Below are 21,295 nucleotides of genomic sequence, written 5' to 3' on the forward strand. Positions count from 1 at the left end.
GATTCAGTCGGTGTGCTGCCCCTAAGCTGGCCCCCGGAGGGCATCCTGCCTCGTTGGACATGTGCCTCCTCCTCCTCCTCCTCCTCCTCCTCCTCCCTCCTTCCAGGCACCCACGTGGAGTCAGTGCCCTCATCATCCCCTCCCTCTTCATCGCTGTAGCAAACCTGGCAGTATGCTGCAGCTTGTGGAACATTACTGCCAGATTGCTGTCCTTCTTGAGCATCCCCTCTCTCTGTGCTCACGCTACTGCCTTCCTCTAACTGAGTGTCATCATCAGAGCCCACCAAACACTGGGCATCCTCCTGGAGCATGTACCCAACACTGTGCTCAAAGAGTTCAGGAGACTCCTCAGGAGGACGTGGTGGGTCTAGGGAAGGAGTCACTGATGATGACATTGAGAGGAGGGACGACGATGTGTTGGCAGCTGCTTTTCTACTACCCTGAGACTGGGTGAGAGAGGATGAGGAGGATGAAGAGGGCTTGGTCATCCACTCTACCAAGTCGTTGGCATGTTGCGGTTCAACATGTCCAGCTGCAGAAAAGAAGGACAAGCATGTCCCATGGCCACGTGCTGATGACAATGCACCGCGTCCCCGACCAGCACTGTTGTCTCTAGACACAGAGCCTGCTTGCCCTCTTTTATCGGCTCGCGCCTGTCTGCCTCTCCTTGCTGGCCTTCCAGACATGGTAATGGCCTGAAGGGAGTTGGGTAAAACAGTAGTTGGGTAGTTTATATTGTGCTGGAGGCACACAACACCCACTAACTCCTGCAGATGCCTTTTTTATAGAACAGCAGAGTTAAAGGGGTATATACAGATGTATACTGTGCTGTGCTGGAAGCACACACAACTTCCAATAACTCCAGCAGATGCCAATCGGGCCCAAATACAGAACAGCTATGTAGGTGGATAATAGCGGTATGTACTGGGTACAGAGCAGGCACACAGCACGCACTATCTCCTGAGTGACACTGCTGACTGCAAGCTCTATTGTTAAAGATGGACCACTAGCTATATAGGTGAGGTGAATATCACGGTGTATACTGCGGTCAGGGCACGCAGACAATAACAAGAAAACAGCAGAGTTAAAGGGGTATATACAGCTGTATACTGTGCTGTGCTGGAGGCACACACAACTTCCAATAACTCCAGCAGATGTCAATCGGGCCCAAATAGAGAACAGCTATGTAGGTGGATAATAGCGGTATGTACTGGGTACAGAGCAGGCACACAGCACGCACTATCTCCTGAGTGACACTGCTGACTGCAAGCTCTATTGTTAAAGATGGACCACTAGCTATATAGGTGAGGTGAATATCACGGTGTATACTGCGGTCAGGGCACGCAGACAATAACAAGAAAACAGCAGAGTTAAAGGGGCATATACAGCTGTATACTGTGCTGTGCTGGAGGCACACACAACTTCCAATAACTCCAGCAAATGACAATCGGGCTCAAATAGAGAACAGCTATGTAGGTGTATATAGTGGTATGTACTGGGTACAGAGCACGCAGACAGCACGCACTAACACTACTGACTGCAAGCTCTATTATTAAAGCTAGATCACTAGCTATATAGGTGAGGTGAATATAGTGGTGTATACTGCGGTCAGGGCACAGACAGTAACCACTACACAAGAGCAAAATAGTAAATCAGCCAAAAACGATTGGTGTGTAACTGTGTTGAAGGTACACAGAACACCCACTGCTTCAGATGCTAACAAACACTACACGAGGCCGCCTGAAAGGCAGCTTTATATAGTGTGGGGCGTGCACTACACTGTCTGAGCTATGATTGGCCACAGGCAGGATGCCTGTGACCAACCATTGCTCTTCCCGCTACTGGCGCTGCGATTGGCCAAGCATGCGGGGTCACAGTGCATGCTTGGCCAATCGTGAGACAGCAATGCATTGCGCCATCGCAGTGCATTGTGGGCCACACGAATTTTGCCGCGAACGGCCCAAACGTTCGGAATTCGGCGAACGCACGAACGACCGATGTTCGAGTCGAACATGCGTTCGACTCGAACACGAAGCTCATCCCTACTCGGCAGTAGCATTGGAGTGATCGTCCCGACATGTTTCGCCACTTTGGGCTCATTAGGGAATGTTTTAGACATAGTTAGATGTAGCACTATATAGAACAGAACAAGACATAATTAAAAACATACATTAGCTTAAAATACAGAACAAAACAGTTATAAGACACAAGAGTAGTAATAGTATGGTAGAATAAGTTGTCGAATACCATGCTCATTGTTGATCGCTTACCCATATAGTGATCTCTGTCCTACAGCTCAGTGCCAAATCAAAAGAAACTGTCACTGAGTAGTGGACATAGGAATAGTGCCAAATGGGGCCTGAAAAGGTTATTAGGCTAAAATCTAGCCAACAAGATAAGGCAATTATTAGTGAATATGAAAAATCGTAGGTGAAAGGTGACTCAATTGTAAAGACAAAAAATAGAGTAGGGGGAGTGGAAAAGGGAGGTGGGAAGAGGGAAAGGAAAAGCAGGGAGGGGAAAATAAGGGGAGGGGGGAAAGGTGAAGGGGAGGGGAAAAGGGGGGGGGGCAATAGAAGGAAGAAAAGGGGGGGAAGAGAATGGTGGGAGTGCTGGGTGGATAAAGGGGAATGAGATGGTTGACATCTGAAAAACAGAAGGGAACCATGGATAGGTGTGGTTAATGCAAGTGAAGAGTGATGATATGCCAAATAGAGGTGTAGCGTACTTACACCGATAAAGGCAATAATCAAGAAGGAGCCAAGGATGCTTAGAGCCTTAGACTACACACCAAGGTCTATGGAAAAGGAATAAATGGAGGATGACTTGTGAGATGAAAATGAAAAAATTATATAAATAAAAATGAAATAAGAGTTTGGTGAATATAGACTATGTAAGACTAAATTATATTTTAAGATAATGTATGTTTTTAATGTGTCTTTAATGTCTTGTTCTGTTCGATGCAGTGCTACATCTAACTATCCTTTTACATGTGCACATAACATATATTTTAAACATTTTTCTTAACTATGTCCTCCTGTAATCTTGTTATATTTTTTCTATATTTGTTGTGGAGTATTGACATTACTTTCCTCTTTTTCTGGCACCCCAAAAATCCCTTCCTTGTCCATATTGTACTGACAGAAGCAAAGAACTGATAACCAGGCTCATGCTCAAGCTCCTTGCTGTCTGCCTATACTTGGTGTTAAAACATCACATCACATGCACTGTGTGAAGCATTTGTGTCTGATAATGGCGCACAATTCTCTTGTTCCAAGTTCCAGTGCTTCCTGCGTGAATAGGGAATCAGGCACAAACCCACAAGCCCCTATCACCCACAGGCCAATGGTCTAGCAGAGAAGTATAACATAAAGCCTACACATCATTACAGCCACCACACACACACTTGACACCATCTGAACCAGATAAGTTTATCTTGTTCAAATCAGACCACAGGACATGGTTCCAGTAATCCATGTCCTTAGTCTGCTTGTGGGCTTTCTTGTCCAACATATTTAGAAGAAGCTCCCTTCTGGGATGACAGCCATGCAGACCAGTTTGATGCAGTGTGCGGCGTATGGTCTGAGCACTGACAGGCTGACCCCCCACCCCTTCAACCTCTGCAGCAATGCTGGCAGTATTCTACAAGCTGTACACTCAATACTTTACATTGTAGCTAAGTGCCATTTCTTCAGTGTTGTCACATGAAAAGATATAATAAAATATAATAAAATATTTACAAAAATGTGAGTGGTGTACTCATTTTTGTGAGATACTGTATGTTTTAATATGTCTATGTAATTTATTATATATAGGCGAAACTACACAAAAAAAGAAGGACTGCTTAGCCTAATGCAGGTGTTCCATTAGGAAAAAACAGCCAGGAGTGTCAATAGCAAAACATTTCACTGAGTTTGATCATAGAGAAACTGATATGTGGGTTATGTTATTGGAAGAGGTCTCTGAAAGATAGGCGGGGTGGTGACAGGATTGTGACACAATAGAAGAGGGAAGCGTGGTGGATCACATTACCACCTAATCGTTTGAATAAGTACTATGATCTGTATTTGTTTTTAGAAGTTTTGTCACTAATGGGGAAATTTACCAAATCTAGAGCACTCAGAATCATGTGCAGCTGTGCATGGTGGCTAATCAGCTTCTAAGTTCAGCTTGTTCAATTAACTGCTTGCCGACCACCGGCTGTGTACCTGTCTCAGTCCATCTGAGTACCCCAGTACCTGTCCCCGTCCATCTGAGTACCCCAGTACCTGTCCCAGTCCATTTGAGTACCCGAGTACCTGTCTCAGTCCATCTGAGTACCCGAATACCTGTCACAGCCCATCAGAGTACCCAAGTACCTGTTACAGCCCATCACAGTACCCGAGTACCTGTCTCAGTCTATCTGAGTACCCGAGTACCTGTCACAGCCCATCAGAGTACCCGAGTACCTGTCACAGCCCATCAGAGTACCCGAGTACCTGTCACAGCCCATCAGAGCCCGAGTACCTGTCACAGCCCATCAGAGTACCCGAGTACCTGTCCCAGTCCATCTGAGTACCCGAGAACCTGTCACAGTTCATCTGAGTACCCGATTACCTGTCACAGTCCATATGACTACCTGAGTACCTATCGCTGCCCTTCAGAGTACCCAAATACCAGTCACCAGGCCATCAGAGAACCTGTCATCAGGCCATCAGAGTAAATGAGTACCTGTCACCAGGCCATCAGGGTACCCAAGTACCTGTCACCAGGCCATCAGAGTACTCAAGTACCTGTCACCAGGCCATCAGAGTACTCAAGTACCTGTCACCAGGCCATCAGAGTACCAGAGTACCTATCTGCAGCCCATGCCTCATAGAATATACATTGTTTGCTTTCCAAAATGAGGTCATCTTGTGGGTAATTCCATTTTCCTGGTGCTCCAGGACCTCCAAAAGTGTGATGGGTAGGATTGAAATGAGATGTGTCATTCATGCTCCTAGAACGCCTGAAGGTACTACTTCAATGTCCGGCCTCTCTATGTGAACAGGCTGTGTAAAAGTCCTACACATGTGGTATCGCCATACTTGAGAGGAGAAGCAGAATGTGTTTTTGGGTGTAATTTTTGCTATATACATGCTATGTGTTAGAAATATCTTATAAATTGACAACTTTGTGTAAAAAAAAAATGCTTTTTCATTTTTTCCACATTTTCCAAAAACTTCTGGAAAAAAATGAACCCCTCAAAAGACTCATTATGCCTCACAGATTATACATTGGGGTGTTTGCTTTCCAAAATGGGGTCGTTTTAAGGGCAATTCCATTGTCCTGGTACTCCAGGGCCTTCAAAAATGTAATAGGTGGTTGTGAAATGAGATGTGTCATTTTTGCTCATAGAACGCCTGAAGGTACTACTTCAATGTTGGTGCTCTGTATGTGGCCAGGCTGTGTAAAAGTCTCACACATGTGATATCGCCATACTCGGGAAGAGTAGCATAATGTATTTTGGGGTGTAATTTGTTGTATGCATATGCTGTGTGTGAGAAATAACCTGATAATATGACAAAAAAAATTAGAAAAAATCTTCATTTTGCTAAGAATTGTGGGAAAAAATTACAACTTAAAAAAAACTCACCATGCTACTTACTTAATACTTTGGAATGTCTACTTTCTAAAAAGGGGTCATTTGGGGGGTATTTGTACTTTCCTGACTTGTTAGTGTCTCAAGAAATGAGATACACCTGATGTACTGAAGGCCTAATCAGATGTGATCAATTTTCAGTGATTGGCACCATAGTTTGTAGACTCTATAACTTTCACAAAGACCAAATAATATACACTAATGTGGGTTATTTTTTACCAAAGATCTGTAGCAGTATAAATTTTGGCCAAAATTTATGAAGAAAAATTACTAATTAGCAAAATTTTATGACAGAAACAAAGAAAAAGGCATTTTTTTCACAAAATTTTTTTTTTTTTATTTATAGCACAAAAAATAAAAAACCCACTAGTGATTAAATACCACCAAAAGAAAGCTCTATTTGTGTGGAAAAAGGATGCAAGTTTCATATGGGTAGTTGGGTACAGTGTTGCATGACTGAGTAATGGTCATTCAAACTGTGAGAGCGCTGAAAGCTGAAACTTGGTCTGGTCAGGAAGGGCGTGTAAGTGCACTGCATTGAGGTGGTTTAGCTTTGACAATAAAACCTGGAAGCTGATTGAATTCTATGCAGAGCTGCACCGGATTTTGCACTTTTAGTAAATCTCCCCATATGTATATTGCTTAGCTAGTTATTGTTAAATTATTTTAAAAAGAAAACGTAACAATACATAATTTATTTGTTTTTACTTTTATATAACCGTGGGAGCTGTCATCTATTCCAGTGCCTAGAATGGATTTAGTGTTGTGATTATATCAGTCTGATTTGAAAGAACAAAGCATAGAATCACATGTATAAAGGGTTAATTGGTTTAAAGGAGGGAGAGTATTTACTTTGTATATACTTGTTGCTGGGTTACATATGTAGTTGTTTTGGCATTGTCAGTTTTAGACAATGTCTCCTATGATACAGCTCAGCTAGCTTTGGAAAACGCTTCCATAAGAATTTTTCTTAACCCCTTACATTAATAAATGTACTATATACACAGTTTTATATATATATATATATATATATATATATATATATATATATATATATACACACACATTCTCTCTCTCTCTCTATATATATATATATATATATACACAGTGCCTTGCGAAAGTATTCGGCCCCCTTGAACTTTTCAACCTTTTGCCACATTTCAGGCTTCAAACATAAAGATATAAAATTTTTATTTTTTGTGAAGAATCACCAACAAGTGGGACACAATTGTGAAGTGGAATGAAATCTATTGGATTTTTGAAACTTTTTTAACTAATAAAAAAATGAAAAGTGGGGCGTGCAAAATTATTCGGCGCCCTTGCGTTAATACTTTGTAGAGCCACCTTTTGCTGCGTTTACAGCTGCAAGTCGCTTGGGGTATGTCTCTATCAGTTTTGCACATCGAGAGACTGAAATTCTTGCTCATTCTTCCTTGCAAAACAGCTCGAGCTCAGTGAGGTTGGATGGAGAGCGTTTGTGAACAGCAATTTTCAGCTCTTTCCACAGATTCTCGATTGGATTCAGGTCTGGACTTTGACTTGGCTATTCTAACACCTGGATACGTTTATTTGTGAACCATTCCTTTGTAGATTTTGCTGTATGTTTGGGATCATTGTTTTGTTGGAAGATAAATCTCCGTCCCAGTTTCAGGTCTTTTGCAGACTCCAACAGGTTTTCATCCAGAATGGTCCTGTATTTGGCTTCATCCATCTTCCCCTCAATTTTAACCATCTTCCCTGTCCCTGCTGAAGAAAAGCAGGCCCAAACCATGATGCTGCCACCACCATGTTTGACAGTGGGGATGGGGTGTTGAGGGTGATGAGCTGTGTTGCTTTTACGCCAAACATATTGTTTTGCATTGTGGGCAAAAAGTTCGATTTTGGTTTCATCTGACCAGAGCACCTTCTTCCACATGTTTGGTGTGTCTCCCAGGTGGCTTGTGGCAAACTTTAGACAATACTTTTTATGGATATCTTTGAGAAATGGCTTTCTTCTTGCCACTCTTCCATAAAGGCCAGATTTGTGCAGTGTACGACTGATTGTTGTCCTATGGACAGACTCTCCCACCTCAGCTGTAGTTCTCTGCAGTTCATCCAGAGTGATCATGGGCCTCTTGACTACATCTCTGATCAGTCTTCTCCTTGTCTGAGCTGAAAGTTTAGAGGGACAGCCAGGTCTTGGTAGATTTGCAGTGGTCTGATACTCCTTCCATTTCAAAATGATCGCTTGCACAGTGCTCCTTGGGATGTTTAAAGCTTAGGAAATCTTTTTGTATCCAAATCCGGCTTTAACCTTCTCCACAACAGTATTACGGACCTGCCTGGTGTGTTCCTTGGTCTTCATGATGCTCTCTGCACTTTCAACAGAACCCTGAGACTATCACAGAGCAGGTGCATTTATACAGAGACTTGATTACACACAGGTGGATTCTATTTATCACCATCAGTCATTTAGGACAACATTGGATCATTCAGAGATCCTCGCTGAACTTCGGGAGTGAGTTTGCTGCACTGAAAGTAAAGGGGCCGAATAATTTTGCACGCACAACTTTTCAGTTTTTTATTTGCTAAAAAAGTTTAAAATATCCAATAGATTTCGTTCCACTTCACAATTGTGTCCCACTTTATGTTTGAAGCCTGAAATGTGGCAAAAGGTTGAAAAGTTCAAGGGGGCCGAATACTTTCGCAAGGCACTGTATATATAAATATATACACACATACAGTATGTGTGTGTGTGTATATATATATATATATATATATATATATATATATATATATATATATATATATACACTGTAGAATATAATGTAGAGTATATATCCTAGAAATACCCACACGATTATTAGAATGTAGGTTAACCCTCTATTTTGGCAAGTAGCTTTAATACAACATGTCTAAGCACAATTCAGTCACTTCTGCTTCTGGTAACACCTATGGCATGAGACATGTGTTATGACTAATTTCTGATTGGGGCTCTAAAATAAAGTGAATACTGCAGCTGCAGGAACAGATTCACAGGACTCAATCGCTGTGTTTAAAATGTCTGTTCAGTGTCCAAATTTATTATTACATGTTATTTTATACATAGATAAGAAAGGGGTGGTGTGAGATGTTATTAAAAACTAACAAATAGGAATATGTTATTAAAAGCTAACAAATAGAAATATATTATTAAAAGCTAGCGAATAGAACAATTGCAAAAGTAAAACATTGAGAAGGGAGGGGGGAGTAGAGAGCGTTTAATAGGAGATGTGTCTGTGTGTTAGGTGAAGGTTACAGAACACATTTCAACAGTGAGAACAAAATGGAGTATCTAGTGCTTAAATGAACAGTACAGTGAATGTCCATGTCATTTCCCTCCTTTTGTTTATTTGACACCATTCTTCTCTGCGTTACATTCAGCCGATTGCTGGTAACTCCTGTTACATTGGCGCAGAAAGACAGTGTCCTGTTCAGCTCTCTCCTAATTTTCGCACAATAATGGGTTCATCAGGGCTGGTGGACCATTTGTTGGTACAGCGGGTAGTCACACAGAGAAATAGCCTGATGAGGAAGTAAATAACAAATATGAGAAATAGGAACATCACAATGTAAGCGCCTAGTTTCTGTAACCATGTTGCTATGCCATATAAAAAGTCACCAAAACCTCCTAAACCCTTAAAGGGGTTCTATCCATCTTTAGCAATATCTCTGGCATTATTCTGCAGTTCTCTTATGTTAGCAAGATGCCCTTTAATAATGTCCCCATTATCAGAAATGTATATACAACAGTCAGTGCGAAATAACTTACACATCCCACCTTGAGCTACAGTGAGAAAATTTAGCGTTAACCGGTGCTCTAATACTACTTTTTTAATCTGAGCCATTTCTTCACTTAATAAACCTATATCAGTGGTAGTAAGGTTAATAATCGCATCTACAATTCTAGTGTAATTATTTATTCTTTTCATTGCTTCAATTCCCCATCCTGTCCAGGAAGGGAACCATGACCATGCCATGTCACCTTCAGTGAACAGCTCTCTCCTGAACACTAAAGGGTATTCTGGACTTTGATCTGGTCGCACTGTATCTTTGCGAACAGCCAAAGCAGGTGCTAACTTCCCAATAAAACATGTACCTGTAACATTAGCAGGAAGCCAGGCGTAAGCTTTATTTCTACATATATAATATAACCCTCTACGTATGGATGGTATGCCTGCGCCTAAAAAACTGGAAGCAATAACATGGAATCTCAGGTAACCGATATTTTCACATATTGGGAACTGTGAGCAATTTGTACTATAAAGGGTTCTATTTAGTTCTGGATCTGGGATATAATATTATTGACCATGGTTTCCTCCATAAACTGTAATCTTTGCTCCGGTGCAATCTGAATTGCCCAACCGTGTACATTTAGTGTTAAACGGGCATGTAATGTTTAAACAAATCTGTGGAGTGTCTATCTGTTTTGAAACCATCAAATTTACTGACCTGTGCTCATTAGCTGTGGAGACTATGTATGAGCCATTTATTCTGGTCCTGTTTAGATCAGTGAATTTGAGAGGCATTGCTATCATGGGTATTGTTCCTGTTTGGGGGTGTAAGTGAGAACACACCCAGCAGTCACTAGCATTGCTATGGGTTGTATACAATTTTAACATTTGGATAAAAGGGTTATGTTTCCATGTCTCAGTTCTCACAAACAACAAAAAGAAAAGGAACAACATCATCATTTTTTCAAAGGATATTATAAAGGTACACGTTTTCATATAATGAACACTATTTACAAGACAGCTTCTGAAGTTTAGCATCGTTGTACATATCAGCAAATAAAGATTACCATAGTTATCAATAAAATTAGGGAAAAGGGTAATGCATGTGTTAAAGCAGGAGTCCGCCGGGAGGGTTTTTTTTTTTTTTTTTTTTAAAGCCAGCAGCTACAAATACTGCAGCTGCTGACTTTTAAAATAGTGACACTTACCTGTCCAGCGCGCCCGCGATGTCGGCACCCGAAGCCGATCTCTCGATCGTCTCTCGGGTGCTGCCGCCGCCATCTTGGGTATGGGAATCAGGAAGTGGAGCCTTTGGGCTTCATTTCACGGTTCCCTACTGTGCATGCGCGAGTCGCGCTGCGCAATAAGGATGGACCCGCTGCCTCTAGGATCTGTGTGTTTCCCAGCAGGCAGCGGGGGACTTTCGGAAAGGGGCGTAATCTACGCCCCTTTCCGCAGAGAGCTATCCCGGAAGTGGGTGCAGATACCTGTACTATACAGGTACCTGCACCCCCCTCCCCCCTGAAAGGTGCCAATTGTGGCGCCGGAGGGGGGGAGGATTCCAAGGAGCGGAAGGTCCACTTTAGGGTGGACCTCTGCTTTAAGGCTCCCTTGAAGAAAGTGATGGGTTACAGGGTTTCAAGGCCCCCGTTTTTCTCCCTTTTAGGGATCCTTGAAGTGTAGGCAGGTGTCAAATCTCCCCAATCAGCGGTAAGGACACGTGTGGAGCTTTCTGAGGAGTCAGCTAATTGGTGCAGTGAATTTTCTCGAGGGTCACATGACCACTTGGAAAGTTCTAGAAGGTTTCTGGGGGGCCATATACAGGAGGTCCGGACCCGAGGATTTCAATCGCCTCGTGAGCAATCTCTGTGGTGCTCCCCTCCCTCCCACCCCAATTTATGTTGCGGCCTTATAATTATACATTATTATGTAGTTGGATCACCTTTTGTTAAAAAAGGGAGACTTATGTTATCTAAAGTTCACAGCTTGAGTTTTATGACTAAGCTGATAAGTCTCTTTATTATATGTATGGGATGATTTAAACTCACTATGCATTTTAGGGCTTGAGCTGTAATAACTGATACTTTTCTTTAGGTGAAACATTTTTAACCACTTCAGCCCTGGAAGATTTGGATGCAGAATGACCAGGCCATTTTTTGCGATTCAGCACTGCGTCGCTTTAACTGACAATTGCGCGGTCGTGCGATATTGCACCCAAACAAAATTGATGCCCTTTTTTTCCCCCCTCTAAAACTTTGAATATTGTTATATTTAGAATTTTTAAATAACTTTTTTTATTTAAACCAAAAATAAAGATGGTCGCGGCCAAGTTTACTTCCAAGAAGTTGTTTTTGGTTTTATTTATTTAGTTAAGATACTGCCTACAATCCCAATATATATTAAAGGTCTCTATTTGACCCTAAATACCATCTTATTACTAGTGATTTAGGAAACGATATAATCTTTAACCACTTGCTGCCCGTCATATAGCAAAATGATGGCGGCAAAGTGGTTTCAATATCCTGACTGGGCGTCATATGACGTCCTCAGGATTATAAGCCACTGCGCACCCCCAAGGGCGCGCACCATGGTGATCATTGTTGCGGTGTGTCAGTCTGACACCCTGCAACCCTGATCTAGGTAAAGAGTCTCTGACGGAGACTCTTTACCACATGATCAGCTGTGTCCAATCTCGGCTGATCACAGTGTAAATAGGAAGAGCTGGTGATTGGCTTTTCCTCACTCGCATCTGACATACGTGAGTAGAGGAGAGCCGATCGGCTGCTCTCCTGACAGGGGAGGTCTGATTGTTTATCAGCGCAGCCCCCCTCGGATCCCGCCCAGGACCACCATCATGCCGCCCAGGACCACCAGGATGGCCATCCACACTGGACCACCAGGTATGCCCCCCCTAGACCCCCAGGGAAATGCACATTGGCAGCTGCCAATCAATGCCCAGGCAGCTGCCAATCAGTGCCCACTGACAATGCCTACCACTGCCAGTGCCACCAGGGATGCCCATCAGTGCCTCATATCAGTGCCGTGTATCAGTGCCCATCAGTGCCACATATCAATGCCCAGCAGTGCTGCCTATCAGTGCCCAGCAGTGTCTCCTATCAGTGCCACCCATAATTACCCATCTTTTCAGCCTTTCAGTGCCCATCAGTGTCACCTATCAGGGGCCACCAGTGCTCACCTGTGCCACCCATGAGTGCCCACCAGTGCCGCCTATCAATGCCCATTAGCGCTGCATATAATTGCCACCCATCAATGCCGCCTACAAGTGCCCATCAGCGCTGCATATCAGTGCCCATCGTCAATGCCCATCAGTGTCCGCTAATTGGTGCCAGCTCATCAGTGCCACCTTATCGGTAACCGTCAGTACTGCCTTATCAGTGCCCATCAGTGAAAGAGAAAACTTACTTATTTACAAAATTATATAACAGAAACAAAAGCAAAACTTAAATTTTTTTCTAAATTTTCAGTCTTTTTTTATTTAGTAAGCAAAAAATAGAAAACCCAGAGGTGGTCAAATACCACCAAAAGAAAGCTCTATTTGTTTGAACAAAATGATAAAAAATTTCATTCAAATAGCGGCAGCACCAAAAGCTCAAAATTATCCTGGGCAAGAAGTTGTATAAGTACCCTGTATTGAAATGGTTAAAAAAATACATTATGTCACCATGTCTTATGTACATTTTATAGTTTTCCCTTATACATACAGTATTGTTTTTCCTTCAATGTACTTTGAGTATAGTTGTAGTTATAGGATATATGGTACATCTTTTGCAATTGTATTCGAATGTACTCTTATATGTCTGTACCCTGAAAGTAAAGTAAAAGTAAAAGGAAAGTAAAAAGATATTTGACAAAAAATACAGTACATTATGTCATGAATCTTAAGACAGAATGATAAACATCTGGTTATGTTTAGTTTCTAGGTGGGATAGGGGTGTTTGCTATGCAAGAAATAAAAGGAACTAAGATAGAGTTAGCTTTGAAACCAAATCTGTGTTTCATTGAAGTAATACTCTAACTGTATCTATAATTATATTGTTATCTGGAACAATAGAAAAATGTGCAGTCTATTTTCAGGAACCTTTCAAATAAATTCACTTTAAATTCAAAGAAAACATGAGTGTTCCTTTTTGGCTTTTGGCAGGATATTGCAGAAGTAATGTGTTGCTGATCCATTACTTCTCAGAAGAGTGGAATGTTCGGACCTTTTCAGGCTAAGTTCATCTGACATAAGTATTAGCAAAAATATGAACCCAAAATATCTTATATCTGATATGTACCTGTTGTACCATGTACTTGCATGAAAATGTAATCTGTTTTCTCTGTATTGCTTCCTTTGTGTGAAATACCTGGTGTTCCTGCCAGTCCCTCTGTTTTCTTATTGAAGACTGGCCACACTAGGCCATGGGAGTACAGCATGGTCAGTTTTTTTTAGCTGTGCTGCTCTCCTCCAATGATCGGACTTGTGCTTATTCCCCCCCCCCCCATTCAGAAGATCAGTGTTCTGCTGCTTCTTCTTCCCCAGCTCTCTAAGATCCTTATGCAGCTGAGAACACTTAGAACAGAGGGTATGCAGTCAATTCTAAAAAAAAAGGGGAAAATGCAGGTATAATGTTTTTTTTTTTTATATGTATATACAAATGTTTTGCCTTTCATTTCTAAGCTGTTTTACAGGGAGAGGGTTTACATACTGTATACTTTAATCAGGTTGTATGTATGAGATAAAAAGGCAGCAGTGTAGATTCCAGCTTCATAACATTTAAAGAGGAAGTAAACCCTGATGGGTTTACTTCCTCTTTGATTCCCTGCAAAGGTAAAGCATAATGGGCTACTATACATCGCATAGTAGTCCATTATGTGTCACTTACCTGACACAGGAGCCAGCGAAGTCACTGCTGTTCCCTGTAGTTCCGAGCGTCCATCTTCTTGTTGGGTCTCACTGCTCCGGCGCTGTTATTTGCCGGAGCCGCGATGACATCACTCCCGCGCATGCGCACGGGAGCTGACACTCGCAGCATATCGCCGCGATCTGCGGCTTGCCCAGTGCGCCTGCGCGCCGCTGTCTACGGCGCATGCGCCGTAGACAGCGGTGGCTGTCGTCAGTTAAATATCTCCTAAATTGTATAGGTTTAGGAGATATTTCTTGGACCTACAGGTAAGCCTTAATCTAGGCTTACCTGTAGGTCAAAGTGGTTTGTAAGGGTTTGCAACCACTTTAACCTTAATTCCTCAATGATAGACCTCAGATGGGTCATTAAAAGTACTGCCCTTGGGAATTATTGAAAGCTGTAATTAGAGATCTCACCTGTATAGCTTTCTATTTGTGATGTCTGGTAGTAAGGTGGGACCATACTGTATATCAGAATGACTAATAGAGACATTGCTCTGTTAGTGATTTTGTAGTGTGAGCCTCATTATTCCCTACATTTGGGAAATATTTGATTTTCCTTCTGTATTAGGTAAAAAAGTGGCACACCAGCAGACCTCCCGCACAGGAAGCTAGCATTCCAAAGGAGCATATGAATTCCTATTTAGCAGAACCTTTTCCTCCTTTGATGTCATAAGAAGCTTAAGTAAGAAGTATTCTTCTGGACTTTAGTCTGCATAGCACTGTAAATCAAAGCATGATGCATAGGATTGTAGCAAGCTGAGCATATGGAGAGGTCCCAGGCAGGGTATCGACACTTTTCATGCAAAATCTATTAAACAATTACTGTTGGTAAATTGAAAGGCATGTTTCTCACACCCAAATATCAAACACATGATTTTCTAGATATATTGATGCAGGGCTGACTACCATGTAGGAATTTAGGAAAGCAGTGAGCAATACAGACACTATAGAAAAAAACATAGCATCTGAAATGTAACTCTCATTCACCTAACTAAACTGGCTCTAACATTTTTCTAGATGCATGCAGTTATCAGTTTATATCCCTGATGCCTATAAAGTGACCTTAATTTACCATGTTGATCAGGAGTACAACAGTAAAAAATTTAATTATAGGAGGGTGGACTATAGAGGGTGAATTACGTAGCTGTCCGCAATGTCAAAGCTGCAAAGGGGGAAGCTCAGGTGAACAATTAACATTATTGAGAACTACAATGTCAAACCCTACAATAAGCTGCAGGTATTGTCTTTAGGCTGGGTTCACACTGCTGGGGCAGCGAGAACCGGATGTGATTCGCACCGCACTGCAGTGCAAATCACATCCGATCTCTGTGCGATGCGAGTTCAGCCATACAGATAGTATGGCTGAATTTGCATCGCACCCGCCGCAAACTCACACGGGACCCTTTTTTGGGTTCACACTGGAGCGATGCGGGAACGCCGCGAATCCGCAGCGTTTTCCCGCATCGCATGCCTCCCGCCGGCAGTTCACACTGCCCTATGCGGACTGCTGGGAGTGTCAGGGAAATGTTAATGACACCCCCAGATCAGTTTGCATATCGCAGTGCGATCTGCAAACTCGGACAGGAATCAGATCGCATGGTGTGAACACCCATGCGATCCGATTCTGCTGCGGACCAAAAAAAGGGTCCCCTGCGAGTTTGCGGCGGGTGTGATGCGAATTCAGCCATACTATCTGTATGGCTGAACTCGCATCGCACAGAGATCGGATGTGATTTGCACTGCAGTGCGGTGCGAATCACATCCGGGTCTCCCAGCCGCAGCGGTGTGAACCCAGCCTAAACACCCAGTGAAGAAAAGCCTTTGCCTAGTACAATATGTTCCTCTTCAGGCAAACATCTAGATTTAGTCTAAATGTTTCCTTCATTGGTTCTAGATGAACACATATATTGGCCATTTATAAAGAACAATCTAGTGTGCAGCTGTACATTGTGAACAAATGTGAACCCAAGATTCCAATAATTATGCATACATGCTTAAGGACTGTGGTGCATCAGAATGATCCAGTGGCACTGATTTCATCACTAGAAATTATGCTATTGTTCTTGCGATTACAGCACCATGCTCCAGTAAGACTTCTGAAATCTGAGAAATAAAGAGCATTAAATTATGCTCACCAACTCTGTGCAAATTGTGCTACCCTGTCATATAAAAAGAACCTATAATGGTTTTGTGTTGTGTGTAAAATGTATGTAATTTACATATAAGCATATGTGTGTATATATATATATATATATATATATATATATATATATATATATATATATATATATATGTGTATGTATATATATATATACACACACACACACACACACACACACACACACAGTATTTCACAAAAGTGAGTACACCCACTCAAATTTTTGTAAATATTTTATTCTATCTTTTCATGTGATAACACTGAGGAAATTACACTTTGCTACAATGTAAAGTAGTGAGTGTACAGCTTGTATAACAGTGTAAATTTGCTGTCCCCTCAAAATAACTCAACACACAACCATTCATGTCTAAACCGCTGGCAACAAAAGGCAGTACACCCCTAAGTGTAAATGTCCAAATTGGGTCTAATTAGCCATTTTCCCTCCCTGGTGTCTTGTGACTTGTTGTGACAGTGTTACAGAGTCTCAGGTGTGAATGGGGAGCAGGTGTTTTAAATTAGGTGTTATCGCTTTCCATCTCGCTTACTGGTCACTGGAAGTTCAACATAGCACCTCATGGCAAAGAACTCTCTGAGGATCTCAAAAAAAAGAATTGTTGCTCTACATAAAGATTGCCTAGGTTATAAGAAGATTGTCAAGACCCTTAAACTGAGCTGCAGCACAGTGGCCAAGACCATACAGCGGTTTAACAGGACAGGTTCCGTTCAGAACAGGCCTTGCCATTGTCGACCAAAGAAGTTGAGTGCACATACTCAGCGTCATATCCAGAGGTTGTCTTTGGGAAATAGATATGAGTGCTGCCAATATTGCTGCAGAGGTTGTAGGGGTGGGGGGTCAGCCTGTCAGTGCTCAGACCATACGCCGCACACTGCATCAAACTGGTCTGCATGGCTGTCGTTCCAGAAGGAAGCCTCTTCTAAAGATGATGCTCAAGAAAGCCCGCAAACTGTTTGCTGAAGACAATCAGACTAAGGACATGGATTACTGGAACCATATCAAATATTGACACTTGGGGCATACTCACTTTTGTTGCCAGCAGTTTAGACAATAATGGCTGTGTGATGAGTTATTATATATACACACGCAGTATATATAAGCATGGCTAAGGATTCTCTAAGCAAAATGGGTTAGCTGAAAACACAACATAGCAGAAGCTGCCTAATTAAAAACTTCAGAAAGAGACATATGGAGGGAAGAGTCACTTTTTTTTCTCATGTTTGTGTAAATGTTTGCTATAGCTACTCAATAGGCTTTTTATAACCTAGGTACCAGTACTATTTTCAGGAAAAAAATGAAAGAATTTGAGCTTAAGCCTCCTCCTTTTTAGTCCTTACCATAATAAATTGGTAAAGAATTTATATAGATACATTTGTTTTAAGGGCAGTATACATATATTGAAGCCCTTAAAAAGACTTTATCAATTAAAACTAAACAAATACACAACATGTTGACTCACATATGTTTTACTGTGATATGAAAAGTCTGAAATATATATTATTTGGCATTATGACAATTGAAGAGATAAATAGAAGAAGCTTTTACAAAACAAAAATCTAAATATTAATGATTAGCAGATGTAGTGCTGTGTTAGGCCTCATGCACACGAGACGCAGTTAAACGCGCGTTCAGATGCAGTTGGACAGTTTTTTCAACTGCACCTGAACTCATTCAATGTTATCCTATGTGTCCATGCACACAGTCTCGTTTTTTTGCGTTTATATGCAGTTGCGTTTAATCACGTTTTTCCAGAAGCAAAAAAATGCGTTCAGAGACAAAAATTTCTGCGTTTCAGACGCAAAACGGGGCTAAACGCGGCTAAACGCGGCTGAACGCGGCAACCGCGTTTAGCCGCGTTTGCGTTTATATGCGTTTTTAAAGGTGACCTTTTTTTTTACATTAAAAATCTCAAAAATGATTGCAAATGATGAAAAACCATTAGAAAAATATTTTAAACAATTGCAATTGCAAGTGGACAATCCACAACTTGTGGCAAGTGACGTGGCAAGTGGACAATCCACAACTTGTGGCAAGTGACATGGCAGGTGGCAAGTGATGTGGCAAGTGGACAATCCACAACTTGTGGCAAGTGACGTGGCAGGTGAAGTGGCAAGTGACGTGGAAAGTGGACAATAGACAACTTGTGGCAGGTGACGTGGCAAGTGACCTGGCAGGTGACGCGGCAAGTGACTTGGCAGGTGACGTGGCAAGTGGAAAATCAACAACTTGTGGCAGGTGACTGGCATGTGACGTGGCAAGTGGACAATCCATAACTTGTGGCAGGTGACGTGGCAAGTGACGTGGCAAGTGGACAATCCACTTGTGGCAGGTGACGTGGCAGGGGACGTGGCAAGGGACGTGGCAAGTGGACGATCCACAACTTGTGGCAGGTGATGTGGCTGGTGACGTGGCAAGTGGACAATCCACATCTTGTGTCAGGTGACGTGGCAGGTGACGTGGAAAGTGGTGTGGCAAGTGGACAATCCACAACTTGTGGCAGGTGATGTGGCTGGTGACGTGGTAAGTGGACAATCCACAACTTGTGGCAGATGGCATGGCAGGTGACGTGGAAAGTGGACAATCCACATCTTGTGGCAAGTGACGTGGCAAGTGGACAATCCACAACTTGTGGCAGGTTATGTGGCAAGTGATGTGGCAGGTGATGTGACAAGTGGACAATCCACATCTTGTGGCAAGTGACGTGGCAGGTGATGTGGCAAGTGGACAATCCACAACTTGTGGCAGGTGACGTGGCAGGTGATGTGGCAAGTGACGTGGCAGCTGACGTGGCAAGTGGACAATCCAAAACTTGTGGCAGGTGACGTGGCAAGTGACGTGGCAGGTGACGTGGCAAGTGATGTGGCAAGTGGACAATCCACAGCTTGTGGCAAGTGACGTGGCAAGTGGACAATCCACAACTTGTGGCAGGTGATGTGGCAGGTGACGTGGCAAGTGAACAATCCACAACTTGTGGCAGGTGACGTGGCAAGTGACGTGACAGGTGAAGTGGCAAGTGACGCGGCAAGTAGACAATCCACAACTTGTGGCAGGTGATGTGGCAAGTGACGTGGCAGGTGATGTGGCAAGTCACGTGGCAAGTGGACAATCCACAACTTGTGGCAGGTGATGTGGCTGGTGACGTGTCAAGTGGACAATCCACAGCTTGTGGCAGGTGGCATGGCAGATGACGTGGAAAGTGGACAATCCACATCTCGTGGCAAGTGACGTGGCAGCTGACGTGGCAAGTGACATGGCAAGTGGACAATCCAAAACTTGTGGCAGGTGACGTGGCAAGTGACGTGGCAGGTGACGTGGCAAGTGACGTGGCAAGTGGACAATCCACAACTTGTGGCAGGTGACGTGGCAGGTGACGTGGCAAGTGAACAATCCACAACTTGTGGCAGGTGATGTGGCAAGTGACGTGGCAGGTGATGTGGCAAGTGACGCGGCAAGTAGACAATCCACAACTTGTGGCAGGTGATGTGGCTGGTGACGTGGCAAGTGGACAATCCACAGCTTGTGGCAGGTGGCATGGCAGATGACGTGGAAAGTGGACAATCCACATCTCGTGGCAGGTGATGTGGCAAGTGACGTGGCAAGTGGACAATCCACAATTTGTGGCAGGTGACGTGGCAGGTGATGTGGCAAGTGGACAATCCCCAACTTGTGGCAAGTGACGTGGCAAGTGGACAATCCACAACTTGTGGCAGGTGCCGTGGCAAGTGACACGGCAAATGCAAGTGTACAACTGCTCTCTATGCTGCTGCTGCTCACTCTGATCAAAATAGCAGAAATAGTTAAAAAAAATGCTTTGAGAGCTTGGGGAGGGTCTACATGATGTTATCTTTATAAACGCGTCTAAACGCAAACGCGTCTAAACGCGTCTAAACGTGTCTAAACGCGACATGCAAACGCGGCAAAACGCGCGTTTCTAAACGCGCGTTTCAGCTTTTTTTGACAGAGGTTTCATCTGCGTCTCGTGTGCATGAGGCCTTAGGCACTTTAAGCCAAGCTATGTTTATATTTTGGCCATACTTTGCAACAGCTTTGTTTTCTTGTTCAGATTAGAAAATACAAAAATGCCACATTTAAAAATAATTGACAATGGTAAAATTTCAGGAGAAGATATATGGTGTCAAGTAGCACCTTTTTTATTTTGTTTTTGTGTCATTTCTAATGCTTATACAGTACATTGACTTTTTCAGAGTTATCAGCATTGCATGTAGAAATATAAATTCTTCAACATCCCATAGATAGTATAATTATTGGAAAATAACCATATATGGTATGTGTTACTGCAAAAAACCTTTAAACATAAGTCATTTTAGTTCCATTTAAACAGAATAAATGAAAAAGTTTGCATGTAAATAAAATGTTTATATTTTTTTCTGATAACTAAAAAAAAAAAAAAGATGAGAAGATGCACATTAAGGCCAAAGATAAGAGACAGTAATCATATAAAACATTGTTCAAGTATACAAGGTAGATTCCATGATGAATGTGAATGACAACAATGAAGAATCATGGTATATTTGACACCATAGAGGCATAGACTGAGGCCTAATGCCGCATATACATGACCGGACTTTCTGGCTTTTGGCTACTGGCTATTGAACTTCCTTTTCTAGTCCCGTCGTACGTCATCGCGTTCGAAACAAAAGGACTTTGGTGTGATCGTGTGTGGGCAAGTCCATTCGGTTGGAACTCCGTCGGGAAGACCGTCTGACCTTTTCTGACGGAAAGTCCGGTGGTGTGTACGCAGCATAAGAGTGAGCAAATCATCTGAATAACTCAGTCAGCCAGTACCATCATAATACAGGGAGCAACTGAAGCAAGAGTG

The sequence above is a fragment of the Lithobates pipiens genome, unplaced genomic scaffold (genome assembly GCF_037356315.1).
Source record: "Lithobates pipiens isolate NorthernLeopardFrog02 unplaced genomic scaffold, aLitPip1_a1.2 Scaffold_13, whole genome shotgun sequence".
In the NCBI taxonomy this organism is placed as follows: domain Eukaryota; kingdom Metazoa; phylum Chordata; class Amphibia; order Anura; family Ranidae; genus Lithobates; species Lithobates pipiens.